Raw genomic sequence first — 7856 nt, 5'->3', positions numbered from 1 at the left:
ACCCAGGTCTTCTGCCTTACAGGCAGATTCTTTACTGTCTGAGCTATAGGGAAGTCCCTAGACAATAGAATTAAACTAGACAATAAAATTAATCAAATTCCCTTTTATTAACTGGGAGGGAAGCCACCTGTCATATTAGCTGTCTCTGCCTACCTTAATACCTGATAGCTGAAACTATAAAGGGGAAGCAGAACCAATAGAAAGCTGAAATAAACTTCCTAAAAGGTATCTTGGTCTTTCAACCTTCTACATAATACACTAAATATATAGTTCTGCTAACATTGGTAAGGAGCCTTTAAGACCAGAGACAAAATAATTTTTTCTAAGAATGCTTGAAAAATAGTGGCAGCTTGTTTTCCATGTAAACTGTCAACATCACCAGATCAGGGACAGTATCAATCATACTTATCCTGCACAAGGCCTAAGACGGAATAGATGGTTGTCTAATCAGTTTTGTTTTGCTCAGCCAATATTTATTGAAAGTCTATTATATGCCAGGCACAGCACTCAACATCGCAGAAGACAACCAAAGCCCATTCCCTCATAAAGCTTATATTGCAGTGGCAAAGAGAGATGATAAACAAAAAAGGAAATGACAGAGAGACAGAAAAATCGATTGTCTCTTGATGTTTAATGTAATGTCAGTTGATAATGATTGCTGTGAACAAAGATAGAGCAGAAAGTGATGGAGGCTGGTGACTAAGATTAGTGATCAGGGACAACCTCTCTGTTCATAAAAGACCTAGCTGAACAAGGGGGCTATGATTGGGAAAGAGCGTTCCTGATAGAGGGAATGGCCCTCAAGAGTAGTGAGTCCAGGGTGTCCTGAACAGAGAGGAGCAGAGGGAGGAGAAAGGATGGGATTGTCCAGGGCTAAGCCACATAGCAGGGCTGTGTGGGCCGTGAGAAGGCTTCACAGTTGACTCCTTGTTCTCTGGAGAGTCCCTGGAGGCTTCAAGCAGTGGAGGAAAGCATCTGACATATGATCAAAGGTTCACGCTGTGGTTTTGTGTGAAGCACCTGTTTCCCAGGGGATTAATGGGCGAATTGGTCACAGAGCAGAACCTTAAGAACACTGTTGAACACTTGACTGCACTACTACCCGTGTGGCCAGGCTCTTCTGTGAGTCAGAGAAGATACCTTGCCTGAGAAACCTGCCTACTCCCTTCCTAAGTGCTGTGGACCTTGGCATTTATCATCATCTTCCAGTTTTCATACACAGATTTAGGAGTCTTTCTTGATTTTTTTAGGATATTGTATCATAAAATATTATACTTTTGGCTTGTCTGTTAATAAACCCATTTGTATATCATTTGAATAAATTTACAGGTTGGATCACTGGGCTCTAACTATGCAGGAAAAGTTAAAATCTGTTTATGTTAAATGCTACAGCTGCATAAAAATTATTATCTAGTACTTACCAATCACCTCCTAAAAATCTGCCTTAAATTTCTTTACTCAGAAGCAGAAGAATAAACAGGAAAGAAGAGACTTGACTGTGGTTTAACCTTAAAGAAACAGATTTCTCTTCCCCTAACTCAGTGAGTCCTTTAGCTATTTGATAGGACTGTGACATATGTCTTGGGCCCTAAATTAAGTAGTGAATGAAACTAACATAGCAGGCTTTCCTGGATTATTCCTGCAGATCTGGGTCTATTTGTGAACAAGCTATAGCCTGGAACTAAATAAAACCTTTGACTATGGATCACAAAAAACTGTGGAAAATTCTTCAAGAGATGGGAATACCAGACCACCTCACCTGCCTCCTGAGAAATCTGTATGCAGATCAAGAAGCAAGAATTAGAACTGGACATGAAACAATGGACTGGTTCAAAATTGGGAAAGGAGTACGTCAAGGTTGTATATTGTCATCTTGCTTATTTAAATTATATGAAGAGTACATCATGTGAAATGCCAGACTGGATAAAGCACAAGCTGGAATCCAGATTGCAGGGAGAAATATCAATAACTTCAGATATTCAGATGACGCCACCCTTATGGCAGAAAGTGAAGAGGAACTGCAGAGCCTCTTGATGAAAATGAAAGAGGAGAGTGAAAAAGCTGGCTTAAAACTCAACATTCAGAAAACTAAGATCAAGGCATCTGGTCCCATCACTTCATGGCAAATAAATGGAGAAACAATGGAAACAGTGAGAGATTTTATTTACTTGGGCTCCAAAATCACTGCAGATGGTGACTACAGCCTTGAAATTAAAAGATGCTTGCTCCTTGGAAGAAAAGCTATAACCAACCTAGACAGCATATTAAAAAGAACAGACATTACTTTACCGACAAAGGTCCATCTAGTCAAAGTGATGGTTATTCCAGTAGGCATGTGTGGATGTGAGAGTTGGACCATAAAGAAAGCTGAGCACTAAGAATTGATGCATTTGAACTCTGGTGTTGGAGAAGACTCTTGAGAATCCCTTGGACTGCAAGGAGATCCAACCAGTCAATCCTAAAGGAGATCAGTCCTGAATATTCATTGGAAGGACTGATGCTGAGCTAAATTTCCAGTATTTTGACCACCTGATAGGAATAACTGACTCATTTGAAAAGACCCTGATGCTGGGAAAGATTGAAGGCAGGAGGAGAAGGGAGCAACAGAGGATGAGATGGTTGGATGGCATCACCGACTCAATGGACATGAATTTGAGCAAGCTCCAAGAGTTGGTGATGGACAGGGAAGCCTACTGTGCTGCAGTCCATGGGGTCGTAAAGAGTCAGACACAACTGAGCGACTGAACTGAACTAAACTGATAGCCTGGAACAAAAAGACATATCCAGATCACTAAATCATAGTTATTTTAAAATTTGAATGCACCTCAGTAGGAAGACATAGTTTGAATATTAACTTAGGTGGCTAACCTCAGTTTCTCCATCTTTAAAATGGGACTATTAATACTTACCACGTGTGAAGTCAAGTGGGCCTTAGAAAGCATCACTACGAAAAAAGCTAGTGGAGGTGATGGAATTCCAGTTGAGCTATTCCAAATCCTGAAAGATGATGCTGTGAAAGTGCTGCACTCAATATGCCAGCAAATTTGGAAAACTCAGCAGTGGCCTCAGGACTGGAAAAGGTCAGTCTTCATTCCAATCCCAAAGAAAGGTAATGCCAAAGAATGCTCAAACTACTGCACAATTGCACTCATCTCACACGCTAGTAAAGTAATGCTCAAAATTCTCCAAGCCAGGCTTCAGCAATATGTGAACCATGAACTTCCTGATGTTCAAGCTGGTTTTAGAAAAGGCAGAGGAACCAGAGATCAAATTGCCAAAATCTGCTGGATCATTGAAAAAGCAAGAGAGTTCCAGAAAAACGTCTATTTCTGCTTTATTGACTATGCCAAAGCCTTTGACTGTGTGGATCACAATAAATTGTGGAAAATTCTGAAAGAGATGGGAATACCAGACCACCTGATCTGCCTCTTGAGAAATTTGTATGCAGGTCAGGAAGCAACAGTTAGAACTGGACATGGAACAACAGACTGGTTCCAAATAGGAAAAGGAGTTCGTCAAGGCTGTATCTTGTCACCCTGTTTATTTAACTTATATGCAGAGTACATCATGAGAAATGCTGGACTGGAAGAAACACAAACTGGAATCAAGATTGCTGGGAGAAATATCAATAACCTCAATATGCAGATGACATCACCCTTATGGCAGAAAGTGAAGAGGAACTCAAAAGCCTCTTGATGGAAGTGAAAGTGGAGAGTGAAAAAGTTGGCTTAAAGCTCAACATTCAGAAAACGAAGATCATGGCATCCAGTCTCACCACTTCATGGGAAACAGATGGGGAAACAGTGGAAACAATGTCAGACTTTATTTTTCTGGACTCCAAAATCACTGCAGGTGGTGATCGCAGCCATGAAATTAAAAGACGCTTACTCCTTGGAAGGAAAGTTATGACCAACCTAGATAGCATATTCAAAAGCAGAGACATTACTTTGCCAACTAAGGTCCATCTAGTCAAGGCTATGGTTTTTCCTGTGGTCATGTATGGATGTTAGAGTTGGACTGTGAAGAAGGCTGAGTGCCGAAGAATTGATGCTTTTGAACTGTGGTGTTGGAGAAGACTCTTGAGAGTCCCTTGGACTGCAAGGAGATCCACCCAGTCCATTCTGAAGGAGATCAGCCCTGGGATTTCTTTGGAAGGAATGATGCTAAAGCTGAAACTCCAGTACTTTGGCCACCTCATGCGAAGAGTTGACTCATTGGAAAAGACTCTGATGCTGGGAGGGATTGGGGGCAGGAGGAGAAGGGGACGACAGAGTATGAGATGGCTGGATGGCATCACTGACTCGATTGACATGAGTCTGAGTGAACTCTGGAAGTTGGTGATGGACAGGGAGGCCTGGCGTGCTGCAATTCATGGGGTCGCAAAGAGTCGGACAAGACTGAATGACTGATCTGATCTGTTGTCTACATATTCCAATATGTGCTGAAGGTTGTGTCTTTGCACTAGGCATGTGGCTAGATTAGGGGAATATCAAGTAAAATAATTTTGATTCCTATTTTTAAGAAGTTTATGACCTTTTTCACAAGTTTAGTTCATCAAGGTATTACTCTGGGTGGGAGAGGATCTAGGGGCAAGAAGAAGAAAGCCTTGGGTATGAAGTGACATTTGAGGTAATTGTTCAAAGGAGGGATAAGAGAGTTTAGAAATAAGGGAGAGAAAACTGAGCCAGAAACAAAGGGAAGCACAAAAAATTCTAGAATAGGGCAGCGCAAGATTGCGTGTGTTTGGGTTGAGTGGGTGGACTAGAATTAGTTTTGTATGTGAATGCCTAAAATCCTAAAGTAGAGACCTAAACAAGATGAAGGTTCATTAATTTCTCATATAAAAGTTAAAAGCAGGACCCAGGGATGCTATGGCACTTCATCATGTCAGGGACACAAGCTTCTTCCATTTTGTTCCACGAGGTGTGGCCTCATTCTCAAAATTATACCTTACGGTTACGAGGGCTATTCCAGCTCCAGCCATGAAACCAACGTTCCCAAGGACAGGAAGGAGTGAAGGAAGGAGGTCACGTTCCCAACCCCTTGCTTGTTACATATATCAGTGATACTCTGGGACCACATGGAAGTATGATCAAGAAATATGGTCTTTATTCTGGGCCCAGATAACAATGGTGATGGGTTTGACTAAAGCAGGAAAGAATGATCCCGGGGTACACTGCAGATCTCTGACTCTGTGTGTGTGTGTGCCTTTATACTTGTGCCCATGCATATGTGTGAAGCTATGCACATTCCTAAATGGCAAGTGGGGAGATGAAGATTAAAGGTGATGATACGTAAGAGATTACTTTGCAAATGGATAAAGGGCTGTACAAAATTAAGGAATTACTTTAGGACAAATACATACGTTAGTAGTTATTTAGCCACTGTTACAAAAAAAGAGCCTGAGTTTATGACACACTGGCAGATATAAACAAACTAAATAGAATTGGTTACTTCCTTATTTATATTCCCATGACACTTTAACTTATATTACATAAGTTATTTTTCTTAATAATAGTTTCTGTCTCTAAACTCTCTAGGCCATAAATAACATTGATAAACTTTATACAGTTATAACAGTTATAAAGTTTATTTTCAGAAACTCTCTGGACTATAAATAACATCTTTGGTTTGGGGAAATGTATTCCCTCCATCTGATGCTTCTTTCCATGTGGGTGGAAACCCATTCATGTAATACTTTTAGACTTTGCATCCTGGAATATGGTTAAGCATGGGGGATAAACAACTTAACCAAGAAAATTTGGGTAAAGAAATGGTCACATATAGCTATACCCCTTCCCCTCTCTCTCTGTGAAGTCCTGTCCCGAAAGGCCATACATTCTGTCCTGTTCCTCTAAACAAAAGTTTTAAAGTTTGGGGAGATAATTCCATTAGGAGTATTGACATCTGGTGCACAGGCAGGGAATATTGAGGGAGAAATCAAGAGGATTAAGTCTGTGAAGATGGAGTGGCTAGGACAGATGGATTTCAGCTTTGGGGAGGAGGATGGACTCCTAACAGTCTTGGCTAGTAGGTTCCAGCAGCTTGTGGTGCTTTGTGCCTGGCCGAGGGACTGATCTATTCATTCTTTCTTCCTGCAAATATTAACTAGTATCTACTAGCTTCCAAATACACTGTTCTCAGCACTGGAAATTTGGCATTAACCGAAGCAGTCCCAAAGCCTGGCATTCAAAGAGCTTTCACTGCAGCTGGGGAGATAGCCACCAGCAAATATGTTTTTTTATAATTACAAAGTGACATGTCAAACACCAATCAGTGCTTCGGAGTAAAATAAAAGCAGGGAAGAAGGTTGGGTAGGTGAGTGGCTCTGAGATGACTGAGCACCTTCAAGTTTAAATAGCGTGGCCAGAAAAGACATCCTGAAGTGAGAGGGTGAGCGATGTGGAACTTGGGGCAATAGCAGGTGTGGGTCATTGGTGTATGGCTCTTCCCAGTTTGGAGACTTCTGGAGTCAGTGGTGCAAGGAGTATCTGGCAGAGAGTGCTGGGGGTGAAGGAGTCCCACATCCTGACAGTGACATCTGTTTCTTCCAGGGAGAGACACACAGCCCTGGTTAGCAATGAAGTGTAGTGTCTAAGAGGGTAAACCCCTTGGGCATGTTGTGGAGGGTTAGAGGCACTATGTCCTCCTCCATACTTCTGTCCACTTGAAGGGGTGTTGCTAGAGTAACATCCCTGGCCCTATTTCAGCCCCTCACTCACCTGGGGGAAAGGGGCCACTTGCCTGGTTTGATAGGATTTGGGAATAAGGAGTTGGACTGGATGTGCAGATGGTGCAAGTCCAAAATCACTGTAGATGGTGACTACAGCCATGAAATTAAAAGACACTTGCTCCTTGGGAAAAAAAGCTATGACAAATGTAGAAGCATATTAAAAAACAGAGATACTAGTTTGCCAACAAAGGTCCGTATAGTCAAAGCTATGGTTTTTCCAGTAGTCACGTATGGAAGTGAGAATTGGACCGTAAAGAAAGCTGAGCACTGAAGAATTGATGCTTTTGAACTGTGGTGTTGGAGAAAACACTTGAGAGTCCCTTGGATGGCAAGGAAGTCAAATCAGTCAATCCTAAAGGGAATCAGTCCTGAAAATTCATTGGCAAGACTGATGCTGAAGCTGAAGAAGCTCCAATACTTTGGCCACCTGATGTGAAGAACTGACTCTTTAGAAAAGAGCCTGATACTGGGAAAGATTGAGGGCAGGAGAAGGGGACGACAGAGGACAAGATGGCTGAATGGCATCAACAACTCAATGGATATGAGTTTGAGCAAGCTTCGGGAGTTGGTGAAGGACAGGGAGGCCTAGTGTGCTGTTATCTGTGGGGTCGCAGATTCAGACACAACTAAGCGACTGAACAACAATTGGATGTGCAGAACTGTATCCTTTCCTCTCCACTTTCTCTTATCTAACTCTGGTTTGTGAGTTTGTACTCTGGATTGCTCATGGCCAGGTGGGGAGCTTTGCAATTCACAGGAGAGGGCTGTGGTCATTTGGAGCCCCCTATGCCTGGTTAATAAACCTCCTTAAACCTGGTGTTTGGCATTAAGAAACCCTCTTGTCTGCATATTAGACACAGACTCTTTTAGCAGCTTTATCAGGAAAAAAAACATAATTTGATCTTAATGTATTACTCTTTGATCTTATTTCTCAATTGGATCAGAATTGGGTGAGGAAGAAGGCTGCTATGTATTGGTCATGCTCAAACCCTAAGATTGTGAATGTGTAGAATCTGTTATCCATGCAATAAATAGTGGATGATAAGTTGATGGTTGAGTGTGTGCTCTTATAATTCACCCTGAGATCTTTTGGAACTGCAACCTCTAGCAAAAAGGGTAACGT

The sequence above is a fragment of the Bubalus bubalis genome, chromosome 4 (genome assembly GCF_019923935.1).
Source record: "Bubalus bubalis isolate 160015118507 breed Murrah chromosome 4, NDDB_SH_1, whole genome shotgun sequence".
Classification (NCBI taxonomy): domain Eukaryota; kingdom Metazoa; phylum Chordata; class Mammalia; order Artiodactyla; family Bovidae; genus Bubalus; species Bubalus bubalis.
This window is presented reverse-complemented; position numbering follows the sequence as displayed.